This window comes from Ovis canadensis, chromosome 7, assembly GCF_042477335.2.
Source record: "Ovis canadensis isolate MfBH-ARS-UI-01 breed Bighorn chromosome 7, ARS-UI_OviCan_v2, whole genome shotgun sequence".
In the NCBI taxonomy this organism is placed as follows: domain Eukaryota; kingdom Metazoa; phylum Chordata; class Mammalia; order Artiodactyla; family Bovidae; genus Ovis; species Ovis canadensis.
Genome location: NC_091251.1, coordinates 16,724,697 through 16,749,777, shown reverse-complemented (window position 1 = coordinate 16,749,777; position 25,081 = coordinate 16,724,697). Strand labels below are relative to the sequence as shown.

The 25,081-nt window shown below is 41.8% G+C and overlaps 1 protein-coding gene across 2 annotated transcripts in view; it reads left to right on the top strand.

Annotated features, from left to right (window-relative positions):
* LOC138443263 (janus kinase and microtubule-interacting protein 2-like) overlaps positions 1 to 25,081 on the top strand; it is a 161,557-nt gene that overhangs the window by 110,383 nt on the left and 26,093 nt on the right. The window lies entirely within an intron of this gene.

Sequence of the window (25,081 nt, the reverse complement as noted above, 5' to 3'; positions counted from 1 at the left end):
ACAAATGTTAAAAATTAGAATTTACTTATTAAGCACACTGAATGCTGCACTGGATTAGCTTCTGTGCACAGTCTTTTAAACATAAGATTTTTTCTTTTTAAGAAAAGCAGAGCATGCACAAGATTTATTCATTGGGTCATGTTTGATGGACATTTAAAATTTCATACCCAAATAGTCTTACTGCAACTCTAAACTATGCGACATTGGAACAAAGGCAAATCCTGGAGGTGGGCAGAATTTTCTACTGACCTAAAACCAGGTGAGCCACCCCTTCTGGGATCACAAAGCAGGACCAGAGTCCTTCGTTTTGCTTCTCTCCTTACAGTCAGATTGAACATGTTCAGCTGCCAGCTCATCATCTTAGTGTCATATATTAGGTCATTTATGTGGGTTATTCAATCTTTACAACTGCCAATTGGGCTCTAATTATTCTGTTTTATGGATGAAGAAGCTGGGACACAGAGAGGCTAAGTCGTTTGCCCCAAATCACAAAGTTAGTCTGTGGTCAAACCTAGGTAGTATGACTCTCAAACCTGCCTTCTAAGCACCAGATGAAAGAAAAATGCTGACTTTTTAATATACTGTGTTTAATGGGAAAGTATTAACCTTAACTATGTTTGAGTGGTAGACAAACACTGTAGGAGGCTTGGGTGGCCAGATCCAGTCGTGCAGGTGCGCACAGCCCAGCTGCAGGGCCCATCCATGTTACAGCCCCTGTGAGGGGACCCCTTAGTCCTGTGCAGTGCTCAGCCATGTGCCATGACCCCAAGTCCCTGAAAGAGTGGTGAGTTTGTGTAGCGATGTCTTTACACCGAGTGATACTAGTTCCTAAATCATCCCTCTAAAGTTAGGAAAGTTGATTATAGAAAAAGAAAAGCAGAGGAGGGGAAGAGATGATGTAAACCATGAAGAGATGGGCAAATTTATTTTTTTAACTATATGCTTCCAATTTGACAGACTGAGTGAATTTGCTTTGCTGTGAGAAACTTGGAAGTTTAAATTATTCTCCCACATCTCTTCCCTCTATCTTCCGGATTGTGTTTATCACGTCATCATTTTTACATGATCAAGATTTATAGTATTTACAATATGCTAGGTATCATAATTCCCACAGTTGCCTAGTTTTAATCCTACATCTAAATGGACCACCGGACCTTCTATCATGGGCTTTCCATGACTTAGAGTGATTAATTTCTTAATTGGCCCCCATATTATCACTGGGTTCCTATTATTTTGTGACTTTTGTTTAAGTATTTCTGTGGGATGGATTCCAAGAACTTGGAATTCTTGGGAAACAGGGGACAAGTATTTAAAATTTTTGTAGGCATTGTCTGATTGACCTCTAAATACCTGGATCATGTTATACAATCACTAGGTCTTTGAGAATATCTTTATGCCTTGAATTTGTTGTTGATGTTCGGCCCCTAAGTCACATCCAACTCTTCACGACCCCACGGACTGCACCATGCCAGGCTTCCCTGTCTTCCAACCTTGAATGTTAACCAACCAACCTTGAATAGTAACACTTAAATTTTTCTTAATTATTTGAAGAATTGAGAAGAGCATCTCACCCCAATACCTAGAGATAATGATTATTAATACTTTCTTGTATATTTTCCACAACATCTTGCTGATACAGAGGTATAAAATGTACATACCACACACATACACACAGTGTCTTTTTTTAACAGGAAAGGGCACAGTCAATGCAAACTGTTCTCCGTCTTGCTTTTTTCTCCTTTAATCTTACAGAAAGTTTCCTATCAGCATATATCCAACTAAATGTTAAGAGCTGTTGCAATATATAGATATTCCAATATATAGATGACCAGTATATAGTTGTTCCAGTATTTCTTTAAGATTCTATTAATGGTCTTTAAGGTGGTTCCAGACTTTTACTTCAAAAAAATACTATAGTTAAAACTTTTAATCTGCATCTTTGAACACGTGTGAACATGTGAACTTGCCTGTTGACTAGACTCCAAGAAGTGAGATTTCCGGGTAGAAAGGTCTGTGCCTTTAATATTTGGATCACATATTGCTGAAATGGCCTCTCAAGAGAGGACACCGTTTGCACCCCACCCCCAGCTCCACCCTCAACAGTGCATGAAGCTGCCTGTTTGCCCACAGCTTCTGCAGAAGAGTGTAGTGTCAGCTTTTAGGAACTTTGCTGATCTAGAAAGTGAAACACGGTGTATAAGTTTTAATTGTAATGTCCACTTGTCTTGCAGGTAACAGTTGACAAACTTTTCAGGATGTCTGACAGTCATTTGTGTGTTCCTTTGTGTGTGCCTTTTCTGTGAAGTCTCTTTATATGTCCTTTGCCCATTTTTCTATTGGGTTTTTGGTAACTGCTATTTCTGTTTGATTTGTCAGCTTATTTATATACTGAGTTATAGTCATCTTTTTGTTAATATTAGTTACCCTTTGTAGTCTGTCTTTCTTTGAAATCTCCTTGACCACGAGGAAGTTTTTTTTTTATTTTTATGTAGACAAATTTATAAGTAGTTTATGTTTCTAGGTATTGTGTCTTCCTTAGAAAGACCTTTTTCTAATTTATATTTTTATTGAGGTATCTTTGATTTACAGTGTTATATTAATTACTGCTGTACAGCTAAGTGATGCAGTTATCCATATATGCATTCTTTTTGATATTCTTTTCCATTGTGGCTTGTCACTGGATGTTGAATATCGTTCCCTGTGCTGTACAGTAGGACCTCGTTGTTTATCCACTCTCTGTATAAAAGCTTACATCTTCTAACCCCAGCCGCCTGCCCCATCTCTCTCCCAGGCCCTCCTCCTTGGCCACCATCAGTCTGTTCTGTCAGTGAATTTATTTCTGTTTCATAAATGAGTTCACTTGTGTTATATTTTAGGTTCTACTTATAAGTGATATCATATGGTATTTGTCTGTCTCTTTCTGACTTTTTTAGAGTGATAATCCCAATTGCATCCACGTTGCTGCAAATGGTATTACTTCTTTGTTATAACTGAGCAGTGTTCCATTGTATGCACATATCACATCATGTTTATCCATTCAACTGTTGATGAACATTTAGGTTGTTCCCATGTCTTGGCTGTTGTGAATAGTGCTGCCGTGAACCTAGAGATGCTTGTTTCTTTGTGAATCGTAGTTTTGTCTGGATATACGCCCAGTGGTGGGATTGCTGGATCATATGGTAATTCTGTTTTTGGTTTTCTGAGGAAGCTGCATACCGTTTTCCTCAGTGACTGCACCAGCTTATATTCCCACCAAAAGCATAGCAGGGTTCCTTTTTCTCCACACCCTCTTCAGCATGTGATATTGGTAGATTTTTTGATGATGGCCACTCTGAGTGGTGTGAGGTGGTCCCTCATTGTAATTTTTATTTGCTTTTCTCTAATAACTAGTGATGTTGAGTATCTATTCATGTGCCTTCTGTATGTGAAAAGACCTTCTTTATTCCAACATTGAATTTTAAAATATTCCATATTCTCTTCTAATGTTTTCATGGTTTCTTTTTAAAATACTTCAATATTTGACATCATTTTAGAGTAAAGTAGACATTCATTTTCCTTTTTATTCTCACTGTTGACCTATTGAATATTGAATGATCCATCTTTTCTGCACTGCTTAGAAATGCTGATCTCAGATTTCCCTGGTAGAGCAGTGAATAGGAGTCCACCTGTCAGTGCAGGGGACACAGGTTCAATCCATCCCTGGTCTGGGAAGATTCCACATGCTGCCAAGCAGCTAAGCCTGCATGTTGCATCTACTGAACCTACATGCTGCAACTGCTGAACCTGCGCACCTAAAGCCTGTGCTTTGCAACAGAGAAGCCATCACAATGAGAAGCCCGTGCGTGGCAATGAAGAGCAGCCCACACTCCCTGCAATTAGAGAAGGCCTGAGCAAAGCAATGGAGACCCAGCACAGCCAGATATAAATATATAAATAAAACTGAGAAAAAGAAAAAGGAAAAAAATGCTGCTCTCTGGAAATTTCCATAAATTTCCATACAGTATACTTTTAACTAGTTTTCAGCCTAGACGTACACTGTCCTTCCCTGTCTTCCATCTCCCCAGCTGTGGTGGGAGTTGAATGGAAGTTTTACTTCTTATTAATTAGATATTTTAACAGTGTAGGACATCCTTAGGGTATTTTTTGTTTGCAAAAATTAAAACTATGGGGGCTGTCCTAAGATGGCAGAGGAATAGGACGAGGAGACCACTTTCTCCCCAACAAATTCATCAAAAGAACATTTAAACGCTGAGTAAATTCCACGAAACAACTTCTGAATGCCGGCAGAGGACATCGGGCACCCAGAAAAGCAGCTCATTGTCTTTGAAAAGAGGTAGGAAAAAATATAAAAGACAAAAAAAGAGAGAGAGAGAGAGAGAGAGAGAGACAAAAGAGGTAGGGAGGGAGCTCTGTCCTGGAAAGGGAGTCTTAAAAAGATAGAAGTTTCCAAACACCAGGAAACACTCTCACTGCCGAGTCTGTGGCGAGCCTTGGAAGCGCAGAGGGCAACATAATCGGGAGGAAAAATATATAAATAATTTAAACCCACAGATTACGAGCCCAACAGTAACTCCCTGAGCGGAGAAGCAGCGCAGACACCTGCATCTGCCACTAGCAAGCGGGGGCTGGGCAGGGAGGTGCCGGCTGCATTGCTTTCTAAGGACTGGGCCCGAATGCTCCGAGGGTAACCAGAGCGAACTAACTTGGGTTAGCAAACCAGACTGTGGGATAGCTACCACACAAAAAGCTCCAACATAAGACACCACCAGGACTGGGCACAGAACAAAGGATGGAACAGAATTAGTCAGCTGCAGACCATCCCCCTCTGGTGACAGGCAGCCAGAGCCGGAAGGGCTGGAAGGGGGCAATCGTAGCCCCAGAGAGACATTACCTACCAAACTGCAAGCAGGCTTCTTTGCTAACTAAGACTTCTTGGGGTCCTGGACAGTCATCATCCGCCTGAGAAGGTGCACCAGTTGTACACCCAGAAAACTGAGCAGCAGGGATGGGAGAGTCGATAAGTCGCAGCGACCGCGTCGCCAAACACCTGAGCTACTCGGACCTGGGAAGGGCACAAAATGCAGGCCCAGCCGAGTCTGCGCCTCTAAGGACTACCTGAGAGCCGAGCCTGAGCGGCTTAGACCTGGGAGGTGCATGCAGCCCAGGGCCGGCCTCAGACAGTTCCCAGTGGAGCAACCTAGAGCGTGAGCTCTGTGTGCCATGGGCAGGGCAGGCCCAGTGTGGCTGAGACACTGCGAGCACATGCCAGTGTTATTTATTTGCAGCCTCCCTCCCTCCCCACAGCGCAACTGAATGAGTGAGCCTAAAAACAGTGTCCACCACTGCCCTCCTTGTGTCAGGGCGGAAATCAAACACTGAAGAGAGCAGCAAACAGAAGAAGCTAAAACAGAGGGAGCCGCCATGGAAGTGATAGGTGCAATAGATTAAAACCCTATTGTTAGTACCGAGTACATAGGAAGGGGCCTATAGATCTTGAGACATATAAGCTGGACCAAGGAACTATCCGAAAATGAACTGACCCCACACTGCCCACAACACCACCAGAGAAAGTCCTAGATATATCTTTACTATTTTAACGATCATTCTTTTTTTTTCTTCTTTTATTTAACTTTTTAAAATTTAAAGTCCTCTATTACTCCTTTAATTTTCATTTTTATAACCTACTATTGCTTTTCAAAAAAAAGACCCTATTTTTAAAGCACACTTCATATATATATATATATATATATATATTTCAAATAATTCTTGGTACTTTTTTTCCCCTTATTCTTCTTTTCCTTCAATTCAATTCAGCTCAGTCGCTCGGTTGTGTCCGACTCTTTGTGACCCCATGAATTGCAGCACGCCAGGCCTCCCTGTTCATCACCATCTCCCGGAGTTCACTCAGACTCACGTCCATCGAGTCAGTGATGCCATCCAGCCATCTCATCCTCTGTCGTCTCCTTCTCCTCCTGCCCCCAATCCCTCCCAGCATCAGAGTCTTTTCCAATGAGTCAACTCTTCACATGAGGTGGCCAAAGTACTGGAGTTTCAGCTATAGCATCATTCCTTCCAAAGAAATCCCAGGGCTTATCTCCCTCAGAATGGACTGGTGGGATGTCCTTGCAGTCCAAGGGACTCTCAAGAGTCCTCTCCAACACCACAGTTCAAAAGCATCAATTCTTCAGCTCTCAGCCTTCTTCACAGTTCAACTCTCACATCCATACATGACCACTGGAAAAACCATAGCCTTGACTAGATGGACCTTAGTCGGCAGAGTAATGTCTCTGCTTTTGAATATACTATCTAGGTTGGTCATAACTTTTCTTCCAAGGAGTAAGCGTCTTTTAATTTCATGGCTGCAGTCACCATCTGCGGTGATTTTGGAGCCCCCAAAAATAAAGTCTGCCACTGTTTCCACTGTTTCCCCATCTGTTTCCCATGAAGTGATGGGACCAGATGCCATGATCTTCGTTTTCTGAATGTTGAGCTTTAACCCAACTTTTTCACTCTCCTCTTTCACTTTCATCAAGAGGCTCTTTAGTTTCTCTTCACTTTCTGCCATAAGGATGGTGAAATTTGCATATCTGAGGTTATTGATATTTCTCCCAGCAGTCTTGATTCCAGCTTGTGTTTCTTCCAGTCCAGCGTTTCTCATGATATACTCTGCATAGAAGTTAAATAAGCAGGGTGACAATATACAGCCTTACGTACTCCTTTTCTTATTTAGAACCAGTCTGTTATTCCAAATCCAGTTCTAACTGTTGCTTCCTGACCTGCATAGGTTTCTCAAGAGGCAGGTCAGGTGGTCTGGTATTCCCATCTCTCTCAGAATTTTCCACAGTTTATTGTGATCTACACAGTCAAAGGCTTTGGCATAGTCAATAAAGCAGAAATAGACATTTTTTCTGGAACTCTCTTGCTTTTTCGATGATCCAGCAGATGTTGCCAATTTGGTCTCTGGTTCCTCTGCCTTTTCTAAAACCAGCTTGAACATCAGGGAGTTCACGGTTCACATATTGCTGAAGCCTGGCTTGGAGAATTTTGAGCATTACTTCACTAGTATGTGAGATGAGTGCAATTGTGCAGTAGTTTGAGCATTCTTTGGCATTGCCTTTCTTTAGGATTGGAATGAAAACTGACCTTTTCCAGTCCTGTGGCCACTGCTGAGTTTTCCAAATTTGCTGGCATATTGAGGGCAGCACTTTCACAGCATCATCTTTCAGGATTTGAAATAGTTATACTGGAATTCCATCACCTGCACTAGCTTTGTTCATAGTGATGCTTTCTAAGGCCCACTGACTTCACTTTCCAAGATGTCTGGCTCTAGATGAGTGATCACATCATCATGATTATCTGGGTCGTGAAGATCTTTTTTGTACAATTCTTCCATGTATTCTTGCCACCTCTTCTTAATATCTTCTGCTTCTGTTAGGTCCATACCATTTCTGTCCTTTATCGAGCCCATCTTGGCATGAAATGTTCCCTTGGTATCTCTAATTTTCTTGAAGAGATCTCTAGTCTTTCCTATTCTGTTCTTTTCCTCCGTTTCTTAGCATTGATGGCTGAAGAAGGCTTTCTTATTTCTTCTTGCTATTCTTTGGAACTCTGCATTCAGATGCTTATATCTTTCCTTTTCTTTTTTGCTTTTTGCTTCTCTTCTTTTCACAGCTATTTGTAAGGCCTTCCCAGACAGCCATTTTGCTTTTTTGCCTTTCTTTTCCATGGGGATGGTCTTGATCCCTGTCTCCTGTACAGTGTCACGAACCTCATTCCATAGTTCATCAGGCATTCTATCTATCAGATCTAGGCCCTTACATCTATTTCTTACTTCCACTGTATAATCATAAGGGATTTGATTTAGGTCATACCTGAATGGTCTAGCGGTTTTCCCTACTTTCTTCAATTTGAGTCTGAATTTGGTAATAAGGAGTTCATGATCTGAGCCACAGTCATCTCCTGGTCTTGTTTTTGTTGACTGTATAGAGCTTCTCCATCTTTGGCTGCAAAGAATATAATCAGTCTGATTTCAGTGTTGACCATCTGGTGATGTCCATGTGTAGAGTCTTCTCTTGTGTTATTGGAAGAGGGTGTTTGCTATGACCAGTGCATTTTCTTGGCAAAACTCTATTAGTCTTTGCCCTGCTTCATTCCGCATTCCAAGGCCAAATTTGCCTGTGACTCCAGGTGTTGTTTGACTTCCTACTTTTGCATTCCAGTCCCCTATAATGAAAAGGACATCTTTTTTGGGTGTTAGTTCTAAAAGGTCTTGTAGGTCTTCATAGAACCATTCAATTTCAGCTTCTTCAGCATTACTGGTTGGGGCATAGTCTTGGATTACCGTGATATTGAATGGTTTGCCTTGGAGACGAACAGAGATCATTCTGTCATTTTTGAGATTGCATCCAAGTACTGCATTTTGGACTCTTTTGTTGACCATGATGGCTACTCCATTTCTTCTGAGGGATTCCTGCCCACAGTAGTAGATATAATGGTCATCTGAGTTAAATTCACTCATTCCAGTCCATTTTAGTTCACTGATTCCTAGAATGTCGACGTTCACTCTTGCCCTCTCTTGTTTGACCACTTCCAATTTGCCTTGATTCATGGACCTGACATTCCAGGTTCCTATGCTATACTGCTCTTTACAGCATCGGATTTTGCTTCTATCACCAGTCACATCCACAGCTGGGTATTGTTTTTGCTTTGGCTCCATCCCTTCATTCTTTCTGGAGTTTTTTCTCCACTGATCTCCAGTAGCATATTGGGCACCTACTGACCTGGGGAGTTGCTCTTTCAGTATCCTATCATTTTGCCTTTTCATACTGTTCATGGGGTTCTCAAGGCAAGAATACTGAAATGGTTTGCCATTCCCTTCTCCAGTGGACCACATTCTGTCAGACCTCTCCACCATGACCCACCCGTCTCTGGTTGCCCCACAGGCATGGCTTGGTTTCATTGAGTTAGACAAGGCTGTAGTCCTAGTATGATTAGATTGACTAGTTTTCTGTGTGTATGGTTTCAATGTGTCTGCCCTCTGATGCCCTCTTGCAACACCTACCATCTTACTTGGGTTTCTCTTACCTTGGGCGTGGAAAATGCAACCTCTACTCTAGATTTTTAATCTTTGCTTTTTGGTATTTGTTATCAATTTTCTACCTCCAGAAACCCAATCTTCAGTACCCATTTTTACTGGAGAGTGAGATTACTGGTTTGACTGCTCTCTCCTCCTTTGGACTCTTCTTTTTCTCCACCAGGTCGCCTCTGTCTCCTCCCTCCCCCTTCTCTTCTCTACCCAACTCTGTGAATCTCTGTGTGTTCCAGACGGTGGAGAACACTTAGGGAACTGATTACTGGCTGGATCTCTCTCTCTCCTTTTGATTCCCCCCTTTTACCCTCCTGGCCATCTCTGTCTCCTTCCTCCCTCTTCTCCTCTCTGTATAATCCGTGAATATCTCTGAGAAGTCCAGACTGTGGAGTGCACATTAGGGAGTGATTACTGGCTAGCTTGCTGTCTCCTCTTTTGATTCCACCTCATCTCATTCGGGTCACCTCTAACTCCCTCCTCCCTCTTCTCTTCTCCATGTAACTCTGTGAACCTCTCTGGGTGTCCCTCACTGTGGAGAAACTTTTCATCTTTAACCTAGATGTTTTATCAACAGTGCTGTATAGAAGGAGAAGTCTTGAGACTACTGTAAAAATAAGACTGAAAACCAGAAGCAGGAGGCTTAAGTCCAAATCCTGAGAACATCAGAGAACTCCTGACTCCAGGGAACATTAATCCATAGGAGCTCATCAAACACCTCCATACCTACACTGAAACCAAGCACCACCCAAGGGCCAACAAGTTCCAGAGCAAGACATACCATGAAAATTCTCCAGCAACACGGGAACACAGCCCTGAGCTTCAATATACAGGCTGCTCAAAGTTACTCCAAAACCATTGACACCTCATAACTCATTACTGGACACTTCATTGCACTCCAGAGAGAAGAAATCCAGCTCCACCCACGAGAACACCGACACAAGCTTCCCTAATCAAGAAACCTTAACAAGCCACTGATACAACCCCACTCACAGTGAGGAAACTCCACAATAAAGAGAACTCCACAAACTGCCAGAATACAGAAAGGCCACCCCAAACACAGCAATATAAACAAGATGAAGAGACAGAGGAATACCCAGCAAGTAAAGGAACAGGAGAAATACCCACCAAACCAAACCAAAGAGGAAGAGATAGGGAATCTACCTGATAAAGAATTCCAAATAATGATAGTGAAACTGATCCAAAATCTCAAAATAAAAAATGGAATCACAGATAAACAGCTGAGAGACAAGGATTGAAAAGATGCAAGAAAGTTTTAACAAGGACCTAGAAGAAATAAAAAAGAGTCAATGTATAATGAATAATGGAATAAATGAGATCAAAAACACTCTGGAGGCAACAAATAGTAGAATAACAGAGGCAGAAGATAGGATTAGTGAAGTAATAAATGAATGAATCAGAGAGGAAAAAAGAAAAACGAATTAAAAGAAATGAGGACAATCTCAGAGACCTCCAAGACAATATGAAACGCTCCAACAATCTAATCATAGGAGTCCCAGAAGAAGAAGACAAAAAGAAAGACCATGAGAAAATACTTGATGAGATAATAGTTGAAAACTTCCCTAAAATGGGGAAGGAAATAAGCACCCAAGTCCAAGAAACCCAGAGAGTCCCAAACAGGATAAACCCAAGGCAAAACACCCCAAGACACATTAGTCAAGTTAACAAAGATCAAACACAAAGAACAAATATTAAAAGCAGCAAGGGAAAAACAACAAATAACACACAAGGGGATTCCCATAAGGATAACAGCTGATCTTTCAATAGAAACTCTTCAGGCCAGGAGGGCATGGCAGGACATACTTAAAGTGATGAAAAAAAATAACCTACAGCCCAGATTACTGTACCCAGCAAGGATCTCATTCAAATATGAAGGAGAAATCAAAAGCTTTACAGACAAGCAAAAGCTGAGAGAATTCAGCACCACCAAACCAGCTCTCCAACAAATGCTAAAGGATATTCTCTAGACAGGAAACACAAAAAGGGTGTATAAACCAGAACCCAAAACAATAAAGTAAATGGCAACAGGAGCATAATCAATAATTACCTTAAACATAAATGGGTTGAATGCTCCAACCAAAAGACAAAGACTGGCTGAATGGACACAAAAACAAGACCCCCATATATGTTGTCTACAAGAGACCCACCTCAAAACACGGGACATATACAGACTGAAAGTGAAGGGCTGGAAAAAGATATTCCACGGAGATAGAAACCAAAAAAAAGGCAGGAGTAGCAATACTCATATCAGATAAAATAGACTTTAAAACAAAGGCTGTAAAGAGAGACAAAGAAGGACACTACATAATGATCAAAGGATCAATCCAAGAAGAAGATATAACAATTATAAATCTATATGCACCCAACATAGGAGCACCGCAATATGTAAGACAAATGCTAACAAGTATGAAAGGGGAAATTAACAATAACACAATAATAGTGGGAGACTTTAATACCCCACTCACACCTATGGATAGATCAACTAAACAGAAAATTAACAAAGAAACACAAACTTTAAATGATACAATAGACCAGTTAGACCTAATTGATATCTATAGGACATTTCACCCCCAAAACAATGAATTTCACCTTTTTCTCAAGTGCTCACGGAACCTTCTCCAGGATAGATCACATCCTGGGCCATAAATCTAGCCTTGGTAAATTCTAAAAAATTTAAATCATTCCAAGCATCTTTTCTGACCACAATGCAGTAAGATTAGATCTCAATTACAGGAGAAAAACTATTAAAAATTACAACATATGGAGGCTGAACAACGCGCTTCTGAATAACCAACAAATCACAGAAGAAATGAAAATATGCATAGAAATGAATGAAAATGAAAACACAACAACTCAAAACCTGTGGGACACTGTAAAAGCAGTGCTAAGGGGAAAGTTCATAGCAATACAGACATATCTCAAGAAACAAGAAAAAAGTCAAATAAATAACCCAACTCTACACCTAAAGCAACTAGAAAAGGAAGAAATGAAGAACCCCAGGGTTAGTAGAAAGAAAGAAATCTTAAAAATTAGAGCAGAAATAAATGCAAAACAAACAAAAGAGACCATAGCAAAAATCAACAAAGCCAAAAGCTGGTTCTTTGAGAAGATAAATAAAATTGACAAACCATTAGCCAGACTCATCAAGAAACAAAGGGAGAAAAAACAAATCAATAAAATTAGAAATGAAAATGGAGAGATCACAACAGACAACACAGAAATACAAAGGATCATAAGAGACTACTATCAGCAATTATATGCCAATAAAATGGACAACGTGGAAGAAATGGACAAATTCTTAGAAAAGTACAACTTTCCAAAACTGAACCAGGAAGAAATAGAAAATCTTCACAGACCCATCACAAGCATGGAAATTGAAACTGTAATCAGAAATCTTCCAGCAAACAAAAGCCCAGGTCCAGACAGCTTCACAGCTGAATTCTACCAAAAATTTGGAGAAGAGCTAACACTTATCCTACTCAAACTCTTCCAGAAAATTTCAGAGGAAGATAAACTTCCAAACTCATTCTATGAGGCCACCATCACCCTAATACCAAAACCTAACAAAGATGCCACAAAAAAAGAAAACTACAGACCAATATCACTAATGAACATAGATGCAAAAATCCTTAACAAAATTCTAGCAATCAGAATCCAACAATACATTAAAAAGATCATACACCCTGAACAAGTGCGGTTTATCCCAGGGATGCAAGGATTCTTCAATATCCACAAATCAATCAATGTAATACAAAATTCAACACCCATTTATGATAAAAAGTCTCTAGAAAGCAGGTATAGAAGGAACATACCTCAACATAATAAAAGTTATATATGACAAACTCACAGCAAACATTATCCACAATGGTGAAAAATGGAAAGCATTTCCCCTAAAGTCAGGAACAAGACTAGGGTGCCCACTTTCACCACTGCTATTCAACATAGTTCTGGAAGTTTTGGCCACAGCAATCAAAGCAGAAAAAGAAATAAAAGGAATCCAAATTGGAAAAGAAGAAGTAAAACTCTCAGTGTTTGCAGAAGACATGATCCTCTACATAGAAAACCCTAAAGACTCCACCAGAAAATTACTAGAGCTAATCAATGAATATAGTAAAGTTGCAGGAAATAAAATCAACACACAGAAATCCCTTGCATTCCTATACACTAATAATGAGAAAATAGAAAGAGAAATTAAGGAAACAATTCCATTCACCATTGCAACGAAAAGAATAAAATACTTAGGAATATATCTACCTAAAGAAACCAAAGACCTATATATAGAAAACTATAAAACACTGGTGAAAGAAATCAAAGAGGACACTAACAGATGGAGACATATACCATGTTCATGGATCGGAAGAATCAATATGGTGAAAATGAGTATACTACCTAAAGCAATCTATAGATTCAATGCAATCTCTATCAAGCTACCAGAGGTATTTTTCACAGAGCTAGAACAAATAATTTCGCAATTTGTATGGAAATACAAAAAACCTCGAAATGCCAAAGCAGTCTAGAGAAAGAAGAATGGAACTGGAGGAATCAACCTGCCTGACTTCAGGCTCTACTACAAAGCCACAGTCATCAAGACAGTATGGTACTGGCACAAAGACAGAAATATAGATCAATGGAACAAAATAGAAAGCCCAGAGATAAATCCACACACCTATGGACCCCTTATCTTTGACAAAGGAGGCAAGATATACAATGGAAAAAAGACAATCTCTTTAACAAGTGGTGCTGGGAAAACTGGTCAACCACTTGTAAAAGAATGAAACTAGAACACTTTCTAACACCATTCACAAAAATAAACTCAAAACGGATTAAAGATCTAAATGTAAGACCAGAGGAGAACTCCTAGAGGAGAACATAGGCAAAACACTCTCTGACATATATCACAGCAGGATCCTCTATGACCCACCTCCCAGAATACTGGAAATAAAAGCAAAAATAAACAAATGGGACCTAATTAAAATTAAAAGCTTCTGCACAACAAAGGAAACTATAAGCAAGGTGAAAAGACAGCCTTTGGAATGGGAGAAAATAATAGGAAATGAAGCAACTGACAAACAACTAATCTCAGAAATATACAAGAAACTCCTGCAGCTCAATTCCAGAAAAATAAATGACCCAATCAAAAAATGGGCCAAAGAACGAACTAAATAGACATTTCTCCAAAGAAGACATACAGATGGCTAATAAACACATGAAAAGATGCTCAACATCACTCACTATCAGAGAAATGCAAATCAAAACCACAATGAGGTACCATTTCACACCAATCAGAATGACTGCAATCCAAAAGTCTACAAGCAATAAATGCTGGAGAGGGTGTGGAGAAAAGGGAACCCTCTTACACTGTTGGTGGGAATGCAAACTAGTACAGCCACTATGGCAAACAATGTGGAGATTCCTGAAAAAACTGGAAATAGAACTGCCATATGACCCAGCAATCCCACTTCTGGGCATACACACCAAGGAAACCAGAATTGAAAGACACGTGTACCTCAGTGTTCATTGCAGCACTGTTTATAATAGCCAGGAAATGGAATCAACCTAGACGTCCATCAGCAGACAAATGGATAACAATCTGTGGTACATATACACAATGGAGTATTACTCAGCCATTAAAACGAATGCATTTGAATCAGTTCTAACGAGGTGGATGAAACTGGGCCAATTATACAGAGTGAAGTAAGCCAGAAAAAAACCCACCAATACAGTATGCTGCTGCTGCTGCTGCTGCTGCTTCTAAGGTGCTTCAGTCGTGTCTGACTCTGTGCGACCCCAAGACAGCAGCCCACCAGGCTCCCCTGTCCCTGGGATTCTCCAGGCAAGAGTACTGGAGTGGGGTGTCATTGCCTTATCCCCAATACAGTATCAGTTCAGTTCAGTTCAGTTGCTCAGTCATGTCCGACTCTTTGTGACCCCATGAATCGCAGCACGCCAGGCCATCCTGTCCATCACCAACTCCCGGAGTTCACTCAGACTCACATCCATCGAGTCCGTGATGCCATCCAGCCATCTCATCCTCTGTCGTCCCCTTCTCCTCCTGCCCACCATCCCTCCCAGCATCAAAGTCTTTTCCAATGAGTCAACTCTTCACATGAGGTGGCCAAAGTACTGCAGTTTCAGCTTTAGCATCATTCCTTCCAAAGAAATCCCAGGGCTGATCTCCTTCAGAATGGACTGGTTGGATCTCCTTGCAGTCCAAGGGACTCTCAAGAGTCTTCTCCAACACCACAGTTCAAAAGCATCAATTCTTCAGCGCTTAGCCTTTTTCACAGTCCAACTCTCACATCCATACATAACCACTGGAAAAACCATAGCCTTGACTAGATGGACCTTAGTCAGCAAAGCAATGTCTCTGCTTTTGAATATACTATCTAGGTTGGTCATAACTTTTCTTCCAAGGAGTAAGCGTCTTTTAATTTCATGTCTGCAATCACCAACTGCAGTGATTTGAAGCCCCCCAAAATATAAAGTCTGCCACTGTTTCCCCATCTATTTCCCATGAAGTGATGGGACCAGATGCCATGATCTTCATTTTCTGAATGTTGAGCTTTAGGCCAACTTTTTCACTCTCCTCTTTCACTTTCATCAAGAGGCTCTTTAGTTCCTCTTCACTTTCTGCCATAAGGGTGGGGTCATCTGCATATCTGAGGTTATTGGTATTTCTCCCAGCAGTCTTGATTCCAGCTTGTGTTTCTTCCAGTCCAGCGTTTCTCATGATGTACTCTGCATACAAGTTAAATAAGCAGGGTGACAATATACGGCCTTGACGTACTCCTTTTCCTATTTGGAACCAGTCTGTCGTTCCATGTCCAGTTATAACTATTGCTTGTTGACCTGCATACAGGTTTCTCAAGAGGCAGGTTAGGTGGTCTGGTATTCCCATCTCTCTCAGAATTTTCCACAGTTTATTGTGATCCACACAATCAAAGGCTTTGGCATAGTCAATAAAGCAGAAATAGATGTTTTTCTGGAACTCTCTTGCTTTTTCCATGATCCAGTGGATGTTGGCAATTTGATCTCTGGTTCCTTTGCCTTTTCTAAAACCAGCTTGAACGTCAGGGAGTTCACGGTTCACGTATTGCTGAAGCCTGGTTTGGCGAATTTTGAGCATTACTTTACTAGCATGTGAGATGTGTGCAATTGTGCAGTAGTTTGAGCATTCTTTGGCATTGCCTTTCTTTAGGATTGGAATGAAAACTGACCTTTTCCAGTCCTCTGGCCACTGCTGAGTTTTCCGAATTTGCTGGCATATTGAGTGCAGCACTTTCATAGCATCCTCTTTCAGGATTTGAAATAGCTCAACTGGAATTCCATCACCTGCACTAGCTTTGTTCGTAGTGATGCTTCCTAAGGCCCACTTGACTTCACATTCCAGGATGTCTGGCTCTAGATGAGTGATCACACCATCAGGATTATCCGGGTCGTGAAGTTCTTTTTTGTACAGTTTTTCCATGTATCCTTGCCACCTCTTCTTAATAAATTCTGCTTCTGTTAGGTCCATACCATTTCTGTCCTTTATTGAGCCTATTTCTGCATGAAATATTCCCTTGGTATCTCTAATTTTCTTGAAGAGATCTCTAGTCTTTCCTATTCTGTTCTTTTCCTCCGTTTCTTAGCATTGATGGCTGAAGAAGGCTTTCTTATTTCTTCTTGCTATTCTTTGGAACTCTGCATTCAGATGCTTATATCTTTCCTCTTCTCCTTGCTTTTCACTTCTTTTCTTTTCACAGCTATTTGTAAGGCCTCCCCAGACAGCCATTTTTCTTTTTTGCCTTTCTTTTCCATGGGGATGGTCTTGATCCCTGTCTCCTGTACAATGTCACAAACCTCATTCCATAGTTCATCAGGCACTCTATCTATCAGATCTAGGCCCTTAAATGTATTTCTTACTTCCACTGTATAATCATAAGGGATTTGATTTAGGTCATACCTGAATGGTCTAGTGGTTTTCCCTACTTTCTTCAATTTGAGTCTTGAATTTGTTAATAAGGAACTCATGATCTTAGCCACAGTCATCTCCTGGTCTTGTTTTTGTTGACTGTATAGAGCTTCTCCATCTTTGGCTGCGAAGAATATAATCAGTCTGATTTCAGTGTTGACCATCTGGTGATGTCCATGTGTAGAGTCTTCTCTTGTGTTATTGGAAGAGGGTGTTTGCTATGACCAGTGCATTTTCTTGGCAAAACTCTATTAGTCTTTGCCCTGCTTCATTCCGCATTCCAAGGCCAAATTTGCCTGTGACTCCAGGTGTTGTTTGACTTCCTACTTTTGCATTCCAGTCCCCTATAATGAAAAGGACATCTTTTTTGGGTGTTAGTTCCTTTAAAAGGTCTTGTAGGTCTTCATAGAACCATTCAATTTCAGCTTCTTCAGCATTACTGGTTGGGGCATAGTCTTGGATTACCGTGATATTGAATGGTTTGCCTTGGCGAACAGAGATCATTCTGTCGTTTTTGAGATTGCATCCAAGTACTGCATTTTGGACTCTTTTGTTGACCATGATGGCTACTCCATTTCTTCTGAGGGATTCCTGCCTGCAGTAGTAGATATATGGTTATCTGAGTTAAATTCACTCATTCCAGTCCATTTTAGTTCGCTGATTCCTAGAATGTCGACGTTCACTCTTGCCCTCTCTTGTTTGACCACTTCCTATTTTGCCTTGATTCATGGACCTGACATTCCAGGTTCCTATGCAATAATGCTCTTAACAGCATCGGACCTTGCTTCTATCACCAGTCACATCCACAGCTGGGTATTGTTTTGGCTTTGGCTCCATCCCTTCATTTTTTCTAAAGTTATTTGTCCACTGATCTCCAGTGCATATTGGGCACCTACTGACCTGGGGAGTTGCTCTTTCAGTATCCTATCATTTTGCCTTTTCATACTGTTCATGGGGTTCTCAAGGCAAGAATACTGAAATGGTTTGCCATTCCCTTCTCCAGTGGACCACATTCTGTCAGACCTCTCCACCATGACCTGCCCATCTTCTGTTGCCCCACGAGCATGGCTTGGTTTTATTGAGTTAGACAAGGCTGTGGTCCTAGTATGATTAGATTGACTAGTTTTCTGTGAGTATGGTTTCAGTGTGTCTGCCCTCTGGTGCCCTCTTGCAACACCTACCATCTTACTTGGGTTTCTCTTAACTTGGGTGTCGGGTGTCTCTTCACGGCTGCTCCAGCAAAGCACAGGCACTGCTCATTTTCTTGGATGAGAGGTATCTCCTCATCGCCGCCCTTCCTGACTTTCAACGTGGGATGGCTCCTCTAGGCTCTCCTGCGCCCGTGGATACTAACACATATGTATGGAATTTAGAAAGATGGTAATGATAACCCTGTAGGTGAGACAGCAAAAGAGACACAGATGTATGGAACAGTCTTTTGGACTCTGTGGGAGAGGGAGAAGGTGGGATGATTTGGGAGAATGGCATTGAAACATGTATAATATGATATAAGAAACGAATCGCCAGTCTAGGTTTGATGCAGGATACAGGATGCTTGGAGCTGGTGCACTGGGATGACCCAGAGAGATGGTATGGGGAGGGAGGTGAGAGGGGGGTTCAGGATTGGGAACACGTGTACACCCGTGTCAGATTCAAGTTGGCAAAACCAACACAGTATTGTAAAGTTAAAAAAAAAATTAAAACTAAACATCCCTGAAGTTCAGTAGTTTAGTCAGTTCAGGTCAGTCCCTCAGTTGTGTCTCACTCTTTGCGACCCCATGGACTGCAGCAGGCCAGGCCTCCCAGTCCATCACCAACTCCCGTAGCTTACTCAAGCTCATGTCAATTGAATTGGTGATGCCATCCAACCATCTCATCCTCTGTTGTCCCATTCTCCTCCCACGTTCTATCTTTCCCAGCACCAGGATCTTTTCCAATGAGTCAGTGCTTCGCATTAGGTGGCCAAAGTATTGGAGCTTCAACATCAGTCCTTCCAATGAATATTCAGGACTGATTTCCTTAGGAAAGACTGGTTGGATCTCCTGGAAGTCCAAGGGACTCTCATGAGTCTTCTCCAACACCACAGTTCAAAAGCATCAATTCTTCTGTGCTCAGCTTTCTTTATCGTCCAACTCTCACATCCATACATGACTACTGGAAAACCCATAGCCTTGACTAGATGGACCTTTGTTGGCAAAGGAATGTCTCTGCTTTTTAATATGCTGTTTAGGTTGGTCATAGCTTTTCTTACCAGGAGCAAGTGTTTTTTAATTTCATGGCTACAGTGATTTTGGAGCCCACCAAAATAAAATCAGCCACTGTTTCCATTGTTTCCCCATCTATTTACCATGAAGTGATAGGACCAGATGCCATGATCTTAGTGTTCTGAATGTTGAGTTTTAAGCCAATATTTTCGCTCCTCTCTTTCACTTTCATCAAGAGGCTCTTTAGTTGCTCTTCGCTTTCTGCAGTAAGGGTGGTGTCATCGGCATATCTGAAGTTATTGATATTTCTGCCTGTAATCTTGATTCCAGCTTGTGCTTCATCCAGCCCAGCATTTCTCATGGTGTACTCTGCATATAAGTTAAATAAACAGGGTGACAGTATACATCCTTGATGTACTCCTTTCCCAGTTTCGAACCAGTCTGTTGTTCCATGTCTAGTTCTAAATGTTGCTTCTTGACCTGCATACAGATTTCTCAGGAAGGTAAGGTGGTCTGGTATTTCTGTCTCTTGAAGAATTTTCCACAGTTTGTTGTGATCCACACAGTCAAAGACTTTAATGTAGTCCAGTAGTCCAGGTGTAGTCCACCCATATCAGACACGGGAGAACATCTCTGCCCCTTGCCCAGAGCTTTGCTTCTCTCTCTCTTTTTAAACAGTGTATTTATTTATTTTGGCTCTGCTGGGTCTTCATTGCTGCACAGGCTTTTCTCCAGTTGCGGTGAGCAGGGTCTCCTTTCTTGTTGTGATGTATGAGCTTCTCATCACAGTGGCTCCTCTTGTTGTGGAGCACAGGCTCTAGGGCAGGTGGGCTCAGTAGTTGCGGCTCCCAGGCTCCAGAGCACAGGCTCAGTAGTTGTGGCACATGGGCTTTGTTGCTTTGCGGCATGTTGGATATTCCCGGATCAGGGATTGAACCCGTGTCTCCTTCACTGACAGACAGATTCTTTATCTCTGAACCCCCAGGGAAGCCCCATCTCTTCTGGTTTAGATCATGCTATCTGGTCCTGTGCCTACAGAGCATCACGCAGCTGCCACAGCTGCTTGAAAGCAGATTGTGTATGATGGTCTCTGTCAAGCAAGCTGTGAAGGATGCTGAGGTCTGTTATCTCCTGGAGGTCTGAGGGTTGACAAAGGAAAACCTGACTGACTGGAAACAGCTTGGCATTTCTTGACACACACATAAAAATTCATAGTCAAAAAGATAGTTCAGTTTGCCATAGCAACAAATCCATTTCCTCTAGTGAGGTAGGCCCTTGCAAGGTTATTAGCTGCCCTCACAGCTCAGCATGCGCTTGGCCTCCAAGCTGCAGGCTCTGTGTGCAGTGGTCTATGCAACTCCAGATTCAGGCCCACGAGCTCCCCAAGTGTCATTTAGATTCCATGCTGGTCAGATGGTCCCCAGGCCTAGTCCTACCCCAAGGAAGTCACGGGTTAGGTTATGGTTCCTCCCCTCCCCCTCAAGGGTGATACTTGGTTTGGAGGATGTATGGGGAGGTAGCAACAGCCTGGATTCATCAGTGCTCTTGGAGGAGATTTGTATCTTGTCATGGAGCAACCAAGGGTAAAAATAATCAAAAGCAGGAAAGAGAGTCCAGAGTGAGTCAAAGAGAAGATCATCAGAGCATCTAGGGCCTTGCATGGGAGTTGTTCTCTCTGCTCCTCCAGAGTGTGACCCATTCCCCAGCACCATGAAGAATCACCTGAGGGCAAGGCAACCGCTCTCACTGCCCCCAGCCTGACCCCTGACTCCTAGTCCCCTTCTCTGGGGCTCTCTAGCCTTCCTCAAAGGGAAGGCGGGCCCCGGGGTCTTAGATAATGGGATGGCTGCTACACTGAGGAGAGAGAGCAACCAGAAATCTTAAAGGACTCAGGGAAGAAGAAGGGGTGGCTTTCTATCCAGGCATGAAGAAGTGGTAGGCTGTTAGCATTCCTCGGGCCCAGCCTGATCCTGCCAAGGCCTGGAGAGTCACTGTCCAGTTCAAGTTGGAGGTCAGACCTTCAAGAAGAGCCCCAGAGAGAGGTTAGGAAGAAGGATACTCTCTTATTCTGAGAGGAAGGCCTTCTCTTCCACTTGACCCTATCTTTCCCACCATCATCCTCACCTGAGGTTATGCCTGGGTGAGTTGGAAAGTTACCAGTCTTTGCAAGTGGAGCAAGGAGACACTGAGCAGAAAAAGAATCTAGGAGATAATGTCCTGGGCCCCAGAGGCATTCTCCTTCAGTCCATCTAACAGATAGAAGCTTGCCTTCATTCTCTTTGTTTGTAGATTGACTTTTGCCCTGTATGATAGTATTTTCCTTCTTATGACAAGCCTCCTACGTATCACTCCCTTCCAGGCAACCTGCCCACTCATTTGGAGGAGGTTATTTTTGTGCACGATTTGCTTGTTGGAAGCTACTTGCTTCAGTGTGAGCAGTGCAGATGGAAAGAAAAACAAAAAAGTCGAGTTCTCTGCCTTGGTGGTGAGAGTGGAGAATCAAAGCCTAACAGGCATTTAGTGGTGAGGGGCAAGGTGAGCAGGGAAGGGTAGGGGGCCCAAGGTTATGGCCAAGATGTGCTCCCTCTAATAGTGTTTGATCTAGGTCTGACCATCTTTCTTTATACCTAGTTCTGTCCTCCAGAAATAGGTGGGATGACCCCAGATAAAAACACTAAAGCAAATGGGATGCCTCTTTAACCCTCTGATGAGTTGAAAGTTATCTTTGCAGGTCAGTTACAGTCAAAGCAATCTATAGAGAAACCTTTTTTTTTTTTTAATGATGAGAATGACACCATGACATAAAAATTGACAAATTAACATCAAGTAGCCTGGAATTTTGTGAAATGAAAAATGATAACAGAAACATTAGCCCTTTTAGTTGTTAACGAAATGAATGAAATGGAAAGGGAGAGGCCTCTATCCCTTAAGGAGGTAAGTATGGAAAAGGTCGATTTTCATTCCAATCCCAAAGAAAGGCAGTTCCAAAGAATGTTCAAACTACTGCACAATTGTACTCATCTCACACACTAGGAAAGTAATGCTCAAAATTCTCCAAGCCAGGCTTCAACAGTACATGAATCAAGAACTTCCAGGTGTTCAAGCTGGATTTAGAAAAGGCAGAGGAATCAGAGATCAAAGTGCCAACATCTGTTGGATCACAGAAAAAGCAAGAGAATTCCAGAAAAGCGTCTGCTTTATTGACTAAACCAAAGCTTTTGACTGTGTGGATCACAGCAAACTGTGGAAAATTCTTAAAGAGATGGGAATACTGGGCCACCTTCCCTGCCTCCTGAGAAGTCTCTATGCAGGTCAAGAAGCAACAGTTAGAACTGGACATGGAACAACAGACTAGTTTCAAATTGGGAAAGGAGTACGTCAAGGCTGTATATTGTCACCCTGCTTATTTAACTTATATGCAGAGTACATCATGCAAAATGTCAGGCTGAATGAAGCACAACCTGGAACCAAAATTGATAGGGAAAATATCAGTAACCTTAGATATGTGGCTGACACCACCATTATGGCAGAAAGTGAAAAGGAACTGAAGAGACTCTTGATGAAAATGAAAGAGGAGAATAAAAAAGTTAAAACTCAACATTCATAAAACAAAGATCATGGCCTCCAGTCCCATCACTTCATGGTAAATAGATGGGGAAACAGTGGAAGCAGTGTCAGACTTTGTTTTGGGGGGGCACCAAAATCACTGCAGATGGTGACTGCAGCCATGAAATTAAAAGACGCTTGCTCCTTGGAAGAAAAACTATGACCAACCTAGATAGCATATTAAAAAGCAGAGACATTATTTTGCAAACAAAGGTCCATCTAGTCAAAGCTATGGTTTTTCCAGAAGCCACATGTGGATGTGAGAGTTGAACCATAAAGAATGCTGAGCGCAGAAGAATTGATGCTTTTGAACTGTGGTGTTGGAGAAGAGTCTTGAGAGTCTCTTGGACTGCAAGGAAATCCAACCAGCCCATCCTTAAGGAACTCAGAGCTGAATATTCATTAGAAGGACTGATGCTGAAGCTGAAGCTCCAATCCTTTGGCCACCTGATGTAGAGAACTGACTCACTGGAAAAGACCCTGATGCTGGGAAAGATTGAGGGCAGGAGGAGAAGGGGATGACTGGGGATGAGATGGTTGGATGGCAGTGCCGACTGAATAGACATGAGTTTGAGCAGGCTCCAGGAGTTGGTGATGGACAGGGAAGCCTGGCGTGCTGCAGTCTATTGGGTGGCAAAGAGTCAGACACAATTGAGCATCTCAGCTGAACTAATGGAGTCTGCAGGTACATGCTGAGAACCATGAGATGCCCTGTCTGAGCATATGAGAACGTGGCTGTAAGGTTCTCCACACAAAAGTATTTTCTTGGCATCCCAAGCGTATGAAGTAAACAGACAGCCATGGAGACCTCTCCCATTTGCCATTGTTCTAGTAAATACTCTGAGATAACAGGTATTTAAACATTCTCCCTTCAGTGACAGTGCCCACTACATTGAAACAGGTAAAGCAGTGACTGTGGGAAATTCAGAATGAATTGGAAAACTCCCTGCCAACATAGGAGCCCTCCAGCCCCAGAGCATGCCCACTGCCCTGAGCTGAGCGACATCAGCACCTGTATAGCACACCCCGCAGAGGGAAGGGAGAGGACGGGGAGGGGTGGGGGGACTGCAGGAAGGAAAGAAATGCCGATTTCAGCCTTTGGTGTCTATCCCAGGATGCAGAACCCCTGCCTGGGTGATCATCAGTGAATGAAACTGTTCGACACAAGGTTGATGGGAAATTTTACAAAGGAGTGATCAAGATGAGCCCACCAGAACCCCTCAGGCCCAGCTTGGTGAAACTTGGCATCTGTAAGAGTAGCCCAGCCATACACATGTCTCCTGACACTGTGAGCTAGGCAACACACAGCATCACCGATCACGCATTCTTGCCAAGAAGTTTAATCCAAATTGAAATACTCCTATAAATCTAACTTCTGCACAGGTAGTGGAACAAAATTAAATGATCGCATCAGGAACCAGTCAAAGGCAGATAATGGAATGTTCTACCACGGTTGGCTATGTAGTTTTCAAAGCATCATTGAGATTAAAAAGGAAGAGAAAGAAGGAAAAGCAAAAGAAAAAGATACCAAAGAAGAAAGATCGGCTCTATATTCAAAGATACTTAAGGCACATATTAACTTAATAGACCCTGATTATAATAAGCTGTGGGGAGAAAATTTGAGGTAGTCAAGGAAACTTGAATATGAACTGCCATTAAATAGCAGAGAGTTATCATTAATTTTGTTTATTAGCGTTGCAGTTATGTGAGAAAATGTCCATAATTTTATGGATGCTGAAGTTTTAGAAGTGAAATAAAAAGATGTGTGATACTTGCTATAAAATACTTAAGGAAAAAAGGATAGGTAAGGCAAGAATACTGGATTTTAGAATTCTTATGAGATGCTTTTATTAATGATACATGAATATACAATGTACACCAGTAAAATACATTTGCTCTGTGAAACATACACACGGTGAAAAGCATGTTAGGCCTGTGAGCTCTCACTTAAGCAGAAAAAGTGCTTGTCTGAGTTACTGGAAATAGATGTATTCTTTATCTTTCAAAATAATCAAAATACAAAGCTTCTTTAGGACAGAGATAGACAGCTCACATGCAAAGAAATATGGATGACTTTTGAAAAATATGGTTTCTTTGAAAATCCTCTAATTTCAAAGAAGCTTAAGGAATGTTAACCTCAGATTTGCCACTTGGAACAAAACAGGACTGGATCTTTGTCTGGTGCCCAGGCTTTCTTTAGAATAGTAGTGT